This window comes from Felis catus, chromosome C2 (assembly GCF_018350175.1).
Source record: "Felis catus isolate Fca126 chromosome C2, F.catus_Fca126_mat1.0, whole genome shotgun sequence".
Lineage (NCBI taxonomy): Eukaryota > Metazoa > Chordata > Mammalia > Carnivora > Felidae > Felis > Felis catus.
In genome coordinates, this window is record NC_058376.1 from 151,233,040 (window position 1) to 151,249,937 (window position 16,898).

Below are 16,898 nucleotides of genomic sequence, written 5' to 3' on the forward strand. Positions count from 1 at the left end.
CTGAAATGATTCCGACTAGGTGACATTCTGGCGAAGGCAAAACTGTAGAGACAGTTAAAAAAGATAGGCAGTTTTCAGGGGCTCCCGGGGAGGGGGTGAAAAGGTGAAGCGCAGGACATTTTTAGGGGGGTGAAACTATTTTCTATGAAACTGTAGTGGTGGATACATGTCCTTATGCATTTGTCAAAAACCAGAGACAGTACAACTCAGAGTGAGCCCTGACATAAACCGTGGACTTCGGGCGATAACAATCTATCGATGTTGACATAATCAGTTATAACAAATGTACCAATCCTAATGCAAGATGTGAATAATAGAAGAAAGCGTGCAGGGTGGGCAGGTGGTATTATGGACTGAATTATGTCCCCCCCCAAATTCAAGTGCCGACGCCCTCACCCCCAGCGTGATGGGATTTGCCTTTAGAGATGCAATTAAAGTCAAATTAGGTCACAAGGATGGGCCTCTGATCTGGTAAGACTGGTGTTCCTATAAGAAGATGAAGATGAGCACTTGGCCATCAGTCAGTAGAGCACGCGACCTTGATCTTGGGGTCAGGGGTTCTGCCCCTTCCCTGCTGGCCCTTGCTCACTCCCTAAAAACTGAATAAATAAATAAATAAATAAATAAATAAATAAATAAATAAACAAATAAATAAAATAAGATGGCAATTTTATCATTCTTTTGAAGTTGTATAATTTCTACCTGCACCTGCTTTCCTTCACAGCATGTAGCACGCACAAGTGTGGTAGGTACGTGCGTGTTTATGCATATATATTGGAATTTCAGTGGTAGCCGAGACAATTTCTGAGAGTCATTCCATTGCTTCCATGCTGTACGTTGAAAATATGATCATTATTGAGTGTTCCCTCTTTTCATCCTACGGTGAGCAGAGTAATAATGTGATGGCCATGTTGCTCATGTCTGTCAACATCCTTTCTTTAGACGAATCTTTAGATCAAGGGGCATCCGTCTAACTCCCATTCCGTGCATTCCCGGTTGGGCCGCCAAGCCCACCGATGCAACGCACACACACATGTACACACACCAGTACAAGGACGGATGGCTCCTTGACTCAGGTCTGGTCAAGGAGGATGTTTCACTTTCCCATCCACAGTCATGATTTATTTACAGACTCTCACACCTTGAGCCCCGTGTGGAAACAAGAACATCTTTAAGGGATGAAACCGAGCAGGGGAAATTAGAACCAAGACACAGAGAAAATATGTAATTCTGATGAAATCGTTTGGGCTCCTGGAATGACAGTTGTGTGATTCATTAGTGTCCACACACACACGCACCCAGCACCACCCTTTTATGCATCGGCTAGTTTCCAGGGGGGTTTCTGGCACAACTAAAAGTGTAGACACTGATTCAATAGCTCTGGTTATTGAGCGCCTTTTATGTGCCAGTTCCTTTGCGCATTTCATCCTCATTAGGTCTCATACAGATTATGCACAAGAGTTATTCTCACTTCGGTTTGAGGAAACTGAAGCTCAGAGAACTGAGGCGGTGTAGCAGTGGTCACCCAAGTAGTTAACGGAAGGCTAGTCTTGAAATTCAGGTCCAAGGGATTACAAAGCCTGAACTTTTAATTTCATCACCTTGAAAGTGGCAAATGTCAGAGCCCTTGGGTTCTGGCCTGTGTTGCTGGGTCAAAACTGAGCTTTAGGCTTTCAAAGTAAACTCTTTCAAACAGCAAGCCTTTTGAGGCTCACCTTCAAGGAATTTCCCCTGGCCCAAGGGAGTCAACAGGTCCCCAGATGTTGGGAGGGAGCTATAGAAGTTCTAGACACTCCCCACCTACAATCCATGCAAGGACGCAGTAGATTCCTCACATTCGTGGTCCCAGTGTTTTATGGGGCAAGCAGAGACCTGAAGGCACATGCTCATTCTTGTAACTCTCTATTACCATGAAAATATGCCCCAGCTCATCAGCTGGAGGAGAATCAAGTTATTTCACGCATCCTAGTCAAGACCAACCCAGATCCGTCAGCCGACTCCATGAGCTCAGTGTGTAAGTGAGCCAATCCGAGATCAACGGGGCTGCCTCGCTGACCACCACAGATGTATGAGCAATAAACGCTTTGTGATTAATACCTGAGACCTCCCCCCACCATTGTTTGTTCCACAGCATTGTTGTGTAAAAAAACTAACCGATACAAGCAGTCTTGCCAGATTAGGAGGCAGAGAAGCCCTCTGCCTCCTAATCAGAAGGATGATAGTTTCCTTCTGGAAGCTTGTGAGGAAGAAAGTGAGGTACCAGCAGGAAGGTGGAGCAGAGCACAGGTCGTCCTCTAAGCCTCACTCTTGAATTTACCCCTCCTCCCATGTTTCACCCCAAATATGGAGTGGAGGCAAACAGGGGTTTCCGCCATTCTGTTGGACACGGTAACTTGGGAGACACTCTGCACAAATGTGCGTTAAGGAAGTCAGAGAACATGCTAAGAACAGAGGGTGACAGGAAAACCACCAAGGCGACCAGGAAAGTCTCCGCTCGCTGCCTCCATCCTGCAATACAGCATCTGTGCAAAAGGGCACAGGACCTCAGCTGAAAGGAGCCTGAGAAAAAATATAAGGTGTCTGCGAGAACCTTGGGGCCACCTTTTGGAAATCAACTTAAGGTAGTAATCTGAAATGCAGGAGGGAAAGTAAGCTATCTACAAAGATACAGTATGATATAATTTATAGTAGGAACAACTTGGAGGGAAGGAAGGAAGGAAGGAAGGAAGGAAGGAAGGAAGGAGATTAGGGGCGCTTGGGTGGTTCAGTTGGTCAAATGCCCAACTCTTGATCAGGTGGTGATCTCACGGTTTGTGAGTTCAAACCCCGCATAGGGCTCTGTGCCGACCGCACAGAGCCTGCTTGGGATTCTGTGTCTCCCTCTCTTTCTGCCCCGCCCCCCTCGGCTCTCTTTCTCTCTCCATCTCTCTCTCTCAAAATAAATAAATAAACTTAAAAAAAGAGAAAAGAAACTAGATGGCTTCATTCTACTGCGGTACGTGCACAAATATTCAGTCGTTGGAAGAGTACAACGTCAGGTGGAAAAAATACCCCGTGTTGCAAACTCGATCCTTTGCGCTTTCTTCCGCGCAGTGATGGCAAGAGGCATTTCGGGGACAGAACTGGGAAGTGATGAACAGTGTTTATTTCCCCTGGTTGAGATCACACCAGGAGGGCCACTGGCACGGGGGATCGTATCTTGCCTCACCAGGAGACACGAAGACCTAACTGGGTCTGCCGAAAACAGACCCGCTTCGGCCACAAGCACCTTCGCTGTGGAGTGTGGACCACCCTACGAAGGCAGCAGAGAGATGGGGCACAGCTCCAAGGAGCAGTAAGGGAGGGGTGAAGAGGAACCAGAGCTGTTCTCCTTACGGTCCCCCCACCCCGGAGGTATGTGGGAGTTCCTTTCGCAAACAGCGAGGAGGAAGGTAAGCGTTCCCAGGACAGGTGACGTCCGTGTCGCTGTTACACTTCGATGTAGCTGCAATTTTCAAACGCCCGCGCATTCCTCTAGATCTTGCTTCACGATCCCCGAATCCAGTCTTTTTGCCTCCCATATTTCATCCCTTAGAAATACCTGCTGGTGCCCGTGTTGGGACCTGGGTAACCCCCCTTACCAATGTCATTCGTGCTTTGACGCAGTCTGGGGAAAACCCCGGATACTTTATGTGAGTTTTGCACCTGATAAGCAAAGATCAATGGTTCACCAAGTGGTGACACTCAGGGCCCCCAGGTACCGCTGACTCACATCCCAATGGCAAAAACTACGATACCTGTTTCGCCCGCAGTGGGGGGAAGGAGCCATGGGCAACCTTCCCCGGGCCGGCCAAGCGGGCCTGAGGGACTGAGGTGGAATTTCCCCACGCCCGGGTTCCAGGTCGGCCCAGAATGACGGCACGGCACCTGGCCCAGAGGGAGTGCTTTGTAGGTGGTGACTGAGCCGAGGGCCAGGGAAGTCACGGGGGGCGGTCTGGTTTCCATCCACCACCTTTCCAGAACCGCACAAAGCGGGGCCGCTCGGGGGATGCCTAGTTTGACCAAGCAACCCGGTTTGGGCAGAGGCAAGTCCAGTTGGTGGAGGTGACTCTGGGGCCGATTTATACCCCCAAAGGGTCTTTGCGGTGACTTCCCTGAGATGCTTTGGTCCACTGCTCCTCTGTCTTTGGCATGGTGCCTGGTGCATGGCGATTTCTCCGTAAATCACTGAACGGAGTGTGAGACAAGATGAGGGCTTGGGGTCGGCTGCAGAATTGGAGAAGTTGTTGAAGGGTCCTTGCCCAGCCAGGCCTGAAGGACGAGCCCCTCACCGCGGCTCCGGGGCTGTCCGCGTGGGGCTGGCGTGAGCCCCGTAGGGCTGGGCACTTGTCTGCCCTCAGCCAGCATAGCAGCTTTCTGAGGCAGCTGTCGAACAAATTACCACCAACCCGGCGGCTTAAAACAACAGAAATCTGTTCTCTTACAGTTGGGAGTCCAGATGACCGAAATCCAGTAGAACTGAGCTCTCCGGGGCTGTGAAGGGTGAGTCCTTGCTTCCCTCCGTGCAGCATCTGGTGGCCACTCAGCAATCCTGAGTTGGTGGTGGCATCACTCCAGTCTCTGCCTCTGCCTTCCCACCTTCTCTTCTGTGAGGTCTCCCTCTGCTTCTACCTTATAAGCGCTCTGGTGATCGCATTGAGAATCACCCGGGCAATCTGTGATCACCTTCCTATCTCAAGGTCCTTGACTTAGTCATATCTGCAAAGTGCCTTTCTAAATAAGGGGGCATTTGCAAAGTCCAGGGATTTGTTCAAACTCCTCTACCCTGACTCTAAAGACAGGAGACTGTGATATGGCTAAAGAGAACCCTTGTTTTCTCACCTTCGGCCATACATGGGGAACCCCAGCATTCTAGAAGGCAGCAGAAGTTAACTACACACCCCAAGTCACATACAGCCTCCAGAACTGACAGCCTCTTGGGTCCACCTCCTGCTGGACAGACACACTCAGTGCATTCTGGAAGGAAGATCCTCTGGGCAAACATATTTCAAAAGGTACTTTTTAAGTTTATTTATTTTGAGAGCGTGCACGCACGTACGAGAGAGAGAGCCCAAGAGACGAAGGAGCAGAGAGAGAGAAGAAAGAGAGAATCCCAAGCAGGATCTGCACTCTCAGCACAGAGCCGGATGCAGGGCTCGATCCCATGAACCACGAGATCATGACCTGAGCCCAAGTTGGACGCTTAACCGACTGAGCCACCCAGGCTCCCTCAAAATGTATTTTTAATAATATTTTCCACTTCTGTCGTTGATAGACTTCCCAAAGCTTTGGGGAAGATCTTAATTGAAATCCACTGTCTTTTTCCTCATCTAGTCTCCAAAACTTAGAAAAATCCTCTCGGCGATTTCAGTAATCACCACATACAATGGTTAATTTTATGTGTCAACTTAGCTAGGTCACAGTATCCAGATATTTGGCCAAACATTCTAGATGCTTTTATGAAGGTATTTTTTAGATAAAATTAACATCAAATCCACGGACTTTGAGCAAAATAGATTACTGTCTATAACGTGGATGGGCCTCATCCAATCAGTTGAAGGTCTTAATAGAAAAAAGACTGACCCCCTCAGAGAGGGAATTCAGCAAACCACCTGAACTTGAATCACAACTGCCTTGAGTCTCCGGCCTGCTGGTCTACCCTGTGGATTCTGGAGTCGCCAAGTTCCACAATCATGATAGCCAATTCCTTAAAAGAAATCTCTCTCTCTATGTATGTACACATGCAATTGGTTCTGTTTTTTTCTGGAGAATATTAATGTACCATGCGAACCACGAAACAAAAAACACCATAGTTAATGGTGTAAATAAATAAGCAAGATTAGGAAGGAGAAGTACTCAGTCTCCAAGTACTGGGTTACTGGGTTACATGTCTTATTAGTCACGGATGACTCCTGAGATGCACCATTATATTGAATCACCACCAATCCCTCCAAAGAAATCGCTTTAGCTCAGTCCCATAGCTGGTTCAACACAACTTCTATGACAACTAAAGAACATTGCAGAGTTCAGAGGGTTCTCTTTAGGACAGAACCTGGTTTGGGTGTTGAGGAATTTTATAGGTTTAAGGTGAAAGGCTTTCCACTTCCATGTGCCTCGATATTTTGTCGTTTGAGATGGAGCTTGTGCAACCAACTTTTTTTTTTTAATATTTATTTATTTAGTTTGGGGGAGAGAGAGAGAGAGAGAGAGAGAGAGAGAGAGCGCATGCTTGTACAAACAGGGGAGGGACAGAGAGAGCAGGAGAGAGAATCCCAAGCAGGCTCCACACTACCAGTGGCAGAGCCCTACCCAGGGCTTGATCTCATAAGCTGAGAGATCATGACCTGAGTTGAAACCATGAGCTGGACACTTAACCAGCTGAGCCACCCAGGTGCCCCTGCACCACTGACTTACGTGATATGAGCACACCTGCTTTACATAGTGAGTTTGGGTCTAATTTTTTACAACTTAGGGGACCTTAATGGACAGGGGACCTGTCCAACCATGTCATATGCTTTGATGGGATATACTATAATAGAGCCTTCTGTGACTTTGGGAATGGACTTTGTTGGGGAGAAAAATTTTTCTCTACCTTTAAAATTCTTATAGCTAGTCTAAAACTTAAATTGACATGAGACAAATTAACAGGAGAAAAAAACAAGGTTTAATTATGTGAACATACAGGTTCAATAATGAAATTGAGACCCTTGCCAACCAACAAATGACCAAGTTATGGTCAGTTTTTATACATTTTATTTATTTTTGATTGATTGATAGAATTTTTTTTTATTTATTATTTTTTTAATTTAATTTTTTTTAATTTATATCCAAAACAGTTAGCATATAGTACAACAATGATTTCAGGAGTAGATTCCTCAATGCCCCTTACCCATTGAGCCCATCCCCCCTTCCACACCCCCTCCAGGAACCCTCTGTTTGTTCTCCATATTGAAGAGTCTCTTCTGTTTTGTCCCCCTCTCTGTTTTTATATTATTTTTGCTTCCCTTTCCTTATGTTCATCTGTTTTGTCTCTTAAAATCCTCATATGAATGAAGTCATATGATATTTGTCTTTCTCTGACTCACTAATTTCGCTTAACATAATACCCTCCAGTTCCATCCACATAGTTGCAAGATTTCATTCTTTTTGATTGCCAAGTAATACTCCATTGTATGTATATATACCACATCTTCTTTATCCATTCATCCATTGATGGACATTTGGGCTCTTGCCATACTTTGGCTATTGTCGAGAGTGCTGCTATCAACATGGGGTGCATGTGCCCCTTTGAAACAGCACACTTGTATCCCTTGGATAAATATCTAGTAGTGCAATTGCTGGGTCATAGGGTAGTTCTATTTTTAGTTTTTTGAGGAACCCTCATTTTCCAGACTGGCTCCACCAGTTTGCATTCCCACCAGCAGTGCAAAAGGCATCTTCTTTCTCTACATCCTCACCAACATCTGTTGTTGCCTGAGTTGGTGGTTTTGATTTGTATTTCCCTGATGAGGAGTGATGTTGAGCATTTTTTCATGTGTCGGTTGGCCTTCTGGATGTCTTCTTTGGAGAAGTGTCTGTTCATGTCTTTTGCCCATTTCTTCACTGGATTATTTGTTTTTTGGGTGTTGAGTTTGATAAGTTCTTTATAGATTTTGGATACTAAGCCTTTATCTAATATGTCATTTGCAAATATCTTCTCCCATTCCGTCGGTTGCCTTTTAGTTTTGCTGATTGTTTCCTTCGCTGTGCAGAAGCTTTTTATTTTGATGAGGTCCCAGTAGTTCATTTTTGCTTTTGTTTCCCTTGCCTCCGGAGACATGTTGAGTTAAGAAGTTGCAGTTGTTATACGTTTTAGACAGACATAAATCTGTGACGAATTGACACTGTAAAGAAACCTTATGTTTGGGAGCTTCAATTAGCAAAGAATTGTATCCTTTTTAAAAAATGTTTATTTATTGGGGTGCCCAGGTGGCTCAGTCGGTTAAACGGCCGACTTCGGCTCAGGTCATGATCTCGCGGTTCATGGGTTCTAGAAGTAGTGAGTCCATTCATATGTTCATTTTTTTTTTCATTAATCCTATGAATATTTATCAAGTGCTTACTACGTGAGAGTCTCTGTGCTGGGTTGTAAGGATACGCTGGGGGATGACATAGCCAGGGCTTCTGTCCTGGAGGGTGATAGGCAAAAAGCTAATTTTACAAGTGTTTGAATCTGTGATAGTGTGAATGGGCAGTACCCATACTGAGGATGTTTAGAACAGGCGGGCCCAATCTGCTGTGTCTGTGTGTCTGTGTGGAGACGACCAGAAAGGTGTCTTTGACAGTTTGTATTGGAGCAAAGCCAACTGCTGAGCAGCTGTTCACAAGGTGAAGGGTGGACGACAGAAGGGATATAATTATTTTTTTGAGAGAGAGAGAGAGAGAGATAACATGTGAATAGGGGAGGGTCAGAGGGAGACAGAGAGAGAGAGAAAGAGAGAGAAAGAGAGAATCCCAAGCAGGCTCTATGCTGTCAGCGCAGAACTTGACATGGGGCTCAGTCTCACAAACCATGAGATCATGACCTGAGCTGAAATCAAGGGTCAGATGCTTAACCGACTGAGCCACTCAGGAACCCCGATAGGAATAGTGTTTTTATTGATTTTTTAAATTTTTTTAATGCTTATTTATTTTATTTTGAGAGAGAGATGGAAAGTGGAGTGGGCAAGGGGCAGAGGGAGAGGGAGAGAGAACCCCAAGCAGGCTCCTGGCTGTCAGCATAGAGCCCCATGAGGGGCTCGATCCCATGAACCACGAGATGATGACCTAAGCTGAAATCAAGAGTCACATACCCAACCACCTGAGCCACCCACATGCCCCAGGAATAGTATTTTTAAAGTCCCTGAAGCTAGAGGGAGCATAGAAACTTCAGGTAATATGGCAGACAGAACATAAAGGCCTACTTTTGCTCCCCCTGGAAACACTCTGAACTACTGTAGTATTTTATTTTACTTTATTTCATTTTATTTTATTTTATTTTATTTCATTTTATTTTATTTTATTTCATTTCATTTCATTTCATTTCATTTCATTTCATTTTATTCCATTTCATTTCATTTCATTTTATGAGAGTGGGGGAGAGGCAGAGAGAGGAAGAGGGAGAGAGAGAGAGAGAGAGAGAATCTCAAGCAGGCTCCATGCTCAGTTTGAAGCCTGACTTTGGGCTCGATTCCATAACCCTGGGATCATGACCTGAGCCAAAACCAAAAGTTAGTCACGTAACCAACTCAGCCACCCAGGTGCCCCTTGTTTTGTTTGTAAAGTAAGACATAACATCACAATAATGGAAAGAATAAGAAGTCAACAACAGAAGTTAGAGCCAGGAAAGCAGATGGACAGGTGATAACCGGCAGACCCCAGAACACAAATGCTAGGCCAAGAAGCAGCCCAGTTTACTCTGGAGACTTTTCAAAAGTCTCTGGAATGTACTGGGCCAGGTTCTCTAGACTGGTGTCTTCAAGGGGATGAGGAGATAGTTTAAATGAGGGGAGTTGGTAGAAAGCTATTTAAGAAGCAGCCTTGGGGCGCCTGAGTGCTTCAGTCAGTTAAGCCTCCGACTCTTGATTTGGGCTCAGATCATGATCTCACGGTTCAAGAGATCAAGCCCTGAATTGGGCTCTGTGCTGACAGTTCCAAGCCTGCTTGGGATTCTCTTTCTCCCTCTCTCTCTGCCCCTCCCCACACGTGAGCACATGCACTCTCTTCCTCAAAAATAAATAAGTAAACACGTGTGCACTCACTCTCTTTCTCAAAACTAAATAAGTAAACATTAAAAAAAAATAAATAGCAGGCAGCCTCATCCCTAGGACCCCTTCTTTATTCTGTGCAGCAGGTGGCTGCCCCTTCCTCACCCCTGCAGAAGACTGGCATTCTCTGGAAAGAGGATTGAGGGACCATATGCACACCCAGCTAAGGCCCTCTGGCCTGCATCCCTCACCAGATAGAGGTGGGAAGAAGTTCCTCAGCAGACTCTGATGGGTCATTAAGAAAACACTCAAGACCATGGGCACCGTGGATCTCCCCCCCAATAGTCCAAACAGGCAATACTTGGTGGTGAAGCTCACAGTTGACAAAACCCCCCAAGTGCTCAGAGTTTCCAACAGACAGACTGCTAAGAACCACTACCCATGAGAGGGAAAGGGCTCCAAAATGAAAGACGAACACCAAACACACTGACAGGAAACACAGATTTTGAGGAAACAGAGGTGATGCGGAGAGAAGAGAACTTTAAAAATAGAAATGCCACTATCCTCAGAGAAAATAAGAAGATATGACATCCACGAAGCAAGAATTGAATGCTACCGAAAGGACATTTGTAGCACAAAAGGGGTTCTGGACATTAAAGGCATGCCATCAGATTCTAAAGATTAACAGAAGGTTTAGAAAGTGACGTTAAGGATGTCTCCCATGAAGGGCAGCAGAAAGACAACATATGGAAAAACAGAGAGAAAAAAAAATCCAAGGACACTCCTAGGGTTTGGCAGCCAAGTTATGGGAGTTCCACAAAGAGCACAGAGAAAACCAAGGAGAAGGAATTATCAAAGACGTAATTCAAGAAAACCTCCTGGAGGTAAATGTCACCGGCTTCCAGAGGGAAAGGAGCCGCTGTGTGCCCAGTGCAATGGGTGCAAATACACCCAAGCTAAGGTGGCGGTGGATTTCAGTTCCCGGCTGGTACATTTAACTGGCTTTAGCTGAATTGCTGTCTCTTACAATTGAAAGAATTCTGATCGGTACCCTGACCTAGAGATGATCCAATCAAAATTGTCTGGCTAACTGTAATCAACGTGGACATCTGTTTTGTTTGCTGACATTGTCATTTTTATTCCCATTCATTGTCCATTTTCCTTCTCTTAGTATGAAAACCCTCCTTTTCCTTTGGGGAACTAAGAGACTGTCAAATGTGGTGCCTCAGCTTTAATCTTGACCCATGGTTGAGCCCAGGAAAACCAATTAGACTTTGTCTCCCGAGACTTTACATCTTTAGGAAAATGACCACAGCTAAAAAAGGGGTTCTGCTGTTCTCATAGTGTTCTTCAAAAAAGAGATTGCCCACGGGTTCTGAGAGATGTCCACAAATGCCCTAATTCATCCCTGAGTCCTGATTTCACAGAATGTTGAAAATATTCTGGGCACTAAATACTAGTAGCGACCCTCAGCTATTCTGACAAGGGGACTACCATCAACATTTCCAAATGTCCCTTCGAGAACTAGGACCATCTTTGGTTGCGAACCATTGGCAAAGGTAATGGAGGACCTCCCTCAGAAACAGATTCATTGGGTTTCTGAATCACAATAACAATTGTGTGTATTGTTTCTCTGGGTCTCTTTGCAAAATATAGAGCACTGTGTGGGGCGGCTGGGTGGCTCCGTCGGTTGAGCGCCCGACTTCGGCTCAGGTCATGATCTCACAGTTTGTGAGTTTGAGTCCCGCGTCGGGCTCTATGCTGACAGCTCAGAGCCTGAAGCCTGCTTCGGATTCTGTGTCTCCCTCTCTCTCGGCCCCTAACCCACTCTCATTCTGTCTCTGTCTCTCTCAAAAATAAACATTAAAAAAAAAAAAGAAATGTAGAGCACTGTGCTTTTTAAAAAGTAGGGTTGTATACACAAAAATAAACTCAGCTGGCAAAAACCTCTTTGATCTTGGCCGTGACAACTTCTTAGTCAACACGTCTCCAGAGGCAAGGGAAACAAAGCAAAAATGAACTACTGGGACCTCATCGAAATAAAAAGCTTCTGCACAGTGAAGGAAACAATCAGCAAAACTAAAAGGCAACCGACAGAATGGGAGAAGATATTTGCAAACAACATATCAGATAAAGGCTTAGTATCCAAAATCTATGAAGAACTTATCAAACTCACCACTCAAAAAACAAGTAATCCAGTGAAGAAACGGGCAAAAGACATGAACAGACACTTCTCCAAAGAAGACATCCAGATGGCCAACCGATACATGAAAAAATGCTCAACATCAGTCCTCATCAGGAAAATACAAATCAAAACCACCATGAGATACCACCTCACACCTGAGAATGGCTCACATTAACAACTCAGGCAACAACAGATGTTGGCGAGGATGCGGAGAAAGAGGATCTCTTTTGCATTGTTGGTGGGAATGCAAACTGGTGCAGCCACTCTGGAAAACAGTATGGGGGTTCCTCAAAAAACTAAAAATAGAACTACCCTATGACCCAGCAATTGCACTACTAGACATTTATCCACGGGATCCAGGTGTGCTGTTTCGAAGGGACACATGCACCCCCATGTTGATAGCAGCCCTATCAACAATAGCCAAAGTATGGTAAGAGCCCAAATGTCCATCGATGGATGAATGGATAAAGAAGAGGTGGTATATATATATATACAATGGAGTATTACTCGTCAATCAAAAAGAATGAAATCTTGCAACTATGTGGATGGAACTGGAGGGTATTATGCTAAGCGAAATTAGTGAGTCAGAGAAAGACAAAAATCATACGACTTCATTCATATGAGGATTTTAAGAGACAAAACAGATGAACATAAGGAAAGGGAAGCAAAAATAATATAAAAACAGAGAAGGGGACAAAACAGAAGAGACTCTTCAATATGGAGAACAAACAGTAGGTTACTGGAGGGGTTGTGGAAGGGGGGATGGGCTGAATGGGTAAGGGGCACTAAGGAATCTACTCCTGAAATCATTGTTGCCCTATATGCTAACTAACTTGGATGTTAATTAAAAAATAAATAAAGGGGCCCCTGAGTGGCTCAGTCGGTTAAGCATCCGACTTTGGCTCAGGTCATGATCTCACAGTTTGTGAGTTCGAGCCCCACGTCAGGCTCTGTGCTGACAGCTCGGAGCCTGGAGCCTGCTTCGGATTCTGTGTCTCCCTCTCTCTCAGCCCCTCCTCCACTCACACTCTGTCTCTGTCTCTCTCAAAAATAAATAAACATTTTAAAAATTAATTAATTGATTGATTTGAAAACAAAAAGCGGGGTTGTGACAACAGGAATGATGATACCCTGGGAGATTCTGAGGGTGTGAAGGACCTGGATGAACCCTCATGCCCCATGCATCTTAGTGAAAACCTCCCCCAGGCCCCACTTCTCCAGAGTTTGAATTCATCCTGACCATGGGGGTAAAACGAGAACTCAGAACACAGTTTGGCCCTCTGAAGGACCTACGAGAATTTGCCTTTAATTATAAAAAGTCTGGGAAATATGTGGGGATGGCCGCTGAATCAAGGAGGGCAGAATGAAAGTGGGGATTTCGATGGCTTCGTTGATCTGTCTACTTTCCTGAGAGATCAGCTTTGGGGTCAAATCCTAACCCTTTGCTGAATTGGCTCATACGAACCTGGACTCACTGTTGGAGCCTCCTAAGTGGCACTGAATGGGGGGGGGGGGGGGAAGGTCTCTTGGCGGAGACAGAAGAAAGAATCTAAATTCACCAGGGCACAGAAATGTTGGATTGGATTTATCAGGGAGGTCCCATATAAATCCAACTCCACCATGCTCCCCCAAGGGTCAAGAAGGTCTTCCTCCACCAGGATGAAAAATAAATTGATGAAGGAAGCCCCAAACTCTTTAAAAAGTGCCGTGCTAGGGATTGGCCGTAGTTGGAATGGGCTCACTGCACGGCCCTCAGTGGGGACAGGAAGAGAGGCTGGCAGCTAAGGACTATAGTCATCAAGACAGACGGTGGGGTGGACACGTCAATCACAGATGGGGCGATCACACCTCGGGCCCGCATCTCTGGCCAAGTGATTTTGTCACGGATTCACAGGAACAAACGGATAAGCAGCCACAGATGCGTTATTTGATTTGTGTACCCAGGGAAGTCTGCCTAGTGAAGGGGCCTCACTTGAGCCTCTGTCCTATGGAGGCTCATGTGATCATGCAGTTCCCAGATGTGCATCGGTGCAGAGTCAGAGTGCCTCTAAAGACAGGACAGAGGGGAGGGAAGATGCGAGTTATCTCCTCAAACTTCTGAGAACCTTGGACCGCTAATTTCCCTTGCACTTCTTTGCTGTCCATGGCATTGCACCTCCTTTGACTGAATAGCACTCTCTTGCTTAAGATCATATCACGATCTCATCTTGGGGCGCCTGGGTGGCTCAGTGGGTTCAGCTTCCGACTCTGGATTTTGGCTCCAGTCCTGATCTCACCGTCCTGAGATCAAGCCCCGCGTTGGGCTCTGCACTGGGTGTGGAGCCTGCTTAAGAGTCTCTCTCTCTGCCCCTCCCCCACTTGTGCACATGTGTGCGCGCGCGCTCTCTCTCTCTCTCTCTCTCAAAAAAGAAAAAACAAGACCTCATCTTAGGTAGCTGTGTTGCAACAGGAGGTCAGTTCTCCACCTGGTAACCAATAAATGACATCACGTTCTGCCTCCTTTCCCCCAGAATAAAGACAAAGAAAAGACTGTTTAAATCAACTCTCAGTGTAAATGTGTACATTAACTACTGTCACAGATGCTTGTCATAGAGCATCAGGCAGAAGATGCCCTCAGGCCATGTAAACTGAACTCTTTGTAAATGGGGATATTTAAGTCCAGAGAGGTGAAGTAACTCTCCCCAAAGCAGATGGCGAGTCTGTAGTAGAGGCAGAGCGGGTTCTCCGGTTTTCTGAAGCACAGCCCAGGGTGCTTTCTGCATTGCACCGTATTTCAAAAATTCTCCCATGATAACGTTACAGAGAGTTGTGGATAAAACTAGGGGGAATCTTTAAGGGGGTTCTGTATTTTCCAGTTGTAAGTCCACCAGTAATTTTCAGGGGACAAAATCATTTGCTTGGCAAAATAGCAGACAGAAGGAGGAGTTCAATAAAAGCATATGTGTTATTAATAATAAAGTCAGTTTATCAGAAAAAACTTTTCCCATGCATCTAAGTCATTTATATATAATTTAATGATATAGAATCTAATATATATGTGTGGCTTTTATATAATTTAGTTGTATATAATTTAACATATATGTATGATTTATATATGATTGTATATTAAATCAATTACAATAATTATGTATAATTATATGTACATATATGCGTATAATTGGATTCTTCATATAGAGGGCCAAAAAAGCTACAAAAAACAGGTTTTTCTTACTACTAAATATTTATTTCCTGTGTGAGAGTCGCCAGGAAGAGTGTCTGCATATAATCAAAGGCACAACCAACAACCACAATATTGCTTTGAAGGGTTGAACACGGAGAAGTGTGTGCAATTAATAGTACAACATTGGTGTTTTTATTTGCATGTTCGGGAAATGTATGCTGTATTGTATGCAAGAAGAACTGATTAAATCTCTCAGCCTTTTGATGGTCCTTTATTCCTAGAATTTATCTTCTACCAACATCCTTTTATTAACGCCACCCCCCCCCGCCCCGCCCCACTGCTCAAGGCTACAAACACTGAGGACCCAGCATTGCTCTGGTCAATAGATGAGTAAAAAGGTGACATTATATGAATTTCCCCTTAAACAGCTTAGCAGCGACTCTCTGAAGAATGATAAATAATGAAAGGGAGAAATCATTATGAAAACTAAGTAGAAACCCAAAAAAATCTTTAAGATCAAAAAAGCAGATTAAAGGGGTGCGTATAACACTGATGGTCTGTGCCAAGACCTGGATGTGCGTGATCACATTCCAGAATGAAACAGGCGGGAATGAAAACAGTCAGGTATTAGGTTATTCCTCTTTATTCTTAAAGTTTTCTTTAATGGTGGTATCTTGTCTTCCCAATAGTAAGTGTTTTTTAGGAACCAGACAAAGGGCTGTCAAGGACAAACTCAACGAAGAGAAGTTTCCATTTTATAAACGATTTAATGATTACATTGTAGATGAATTTACTCATCCACACTTGGGCTTCTCTCCCGATGACTCGCTGAACAAAAAGCAGCTACCTGACAAAAAGGGGTATACAAGGGAAGTCTGGGTTGATCCAGCAGATTTATGTTTATGATGAAGCCTGGGCGGAAAAAGTGGATCTGGTTTATGCAGCAGATGTTGGGGAGAAAAATGTATTTCCCTCTACCCTCTTAGGTTTAGAACCTGGGGGTCTGTGAATTAAACTAACAAAAGACCCATTAACAGAGAAAAAGGGTACCTAATTTTTATTAATATTTACATGCATGGGAGTTCACAGAAAAGACGTAAAACTCAAAAGTGGTGAGACGTGGGTATTTTTATGTCATTTTAACAAAGGAAAGGAAATTTGGGTTTCAGGGGATGAAAAATTATGGGGAAATGGCAAGGAAATGTATGAGAGAACCAATGGAAGACGGGGACTATTGTAGTAAGGTTCATTTATGCAAACTCGTCTTGGTGTTCAACTCCCCGTCTTTGATGATGAGAGTCACTCTCTGGTACGAGGTGGGTCCCTTCATCTAAGGGAAGTTTATCCCCCGCTTTTAGGCAGACGGGGAAGGGCAGCGAACTCTTCCTGCAGGGGTTGATTCCCAATTGCTTTTAGTTCAAAACGATGCTTACACCAAAGTGACATAGTTTTGGGGTGGCATATTCTGATTCTTAACAATGATAATCCTCATTTTGTAAGTACCCCTTATAGACCAGTCATTGCTTATATATTGGGCGCTTAGTGGGATTATGGGAATGCCTTGGGCTCCTCTCTTAAACCTCAGTTGAATTTGCTCCAGGATTGGATACCCACCTGCATGCAGGCAATGGGCATTTCCACCTCTGGTGAGAACCTGTGCCCAAGATGTGTTGTCTTATGGCGGCCACCTTTGCATCTCTGTACCTACGGATATTGTCTGATGTATTGATTCCAACTTCTGAGGGGGGCACCTAGAGACCAGGATGTCTGGCAAAGACAGTGTTCTTCAGAGCTCATGGGCATATGAAGG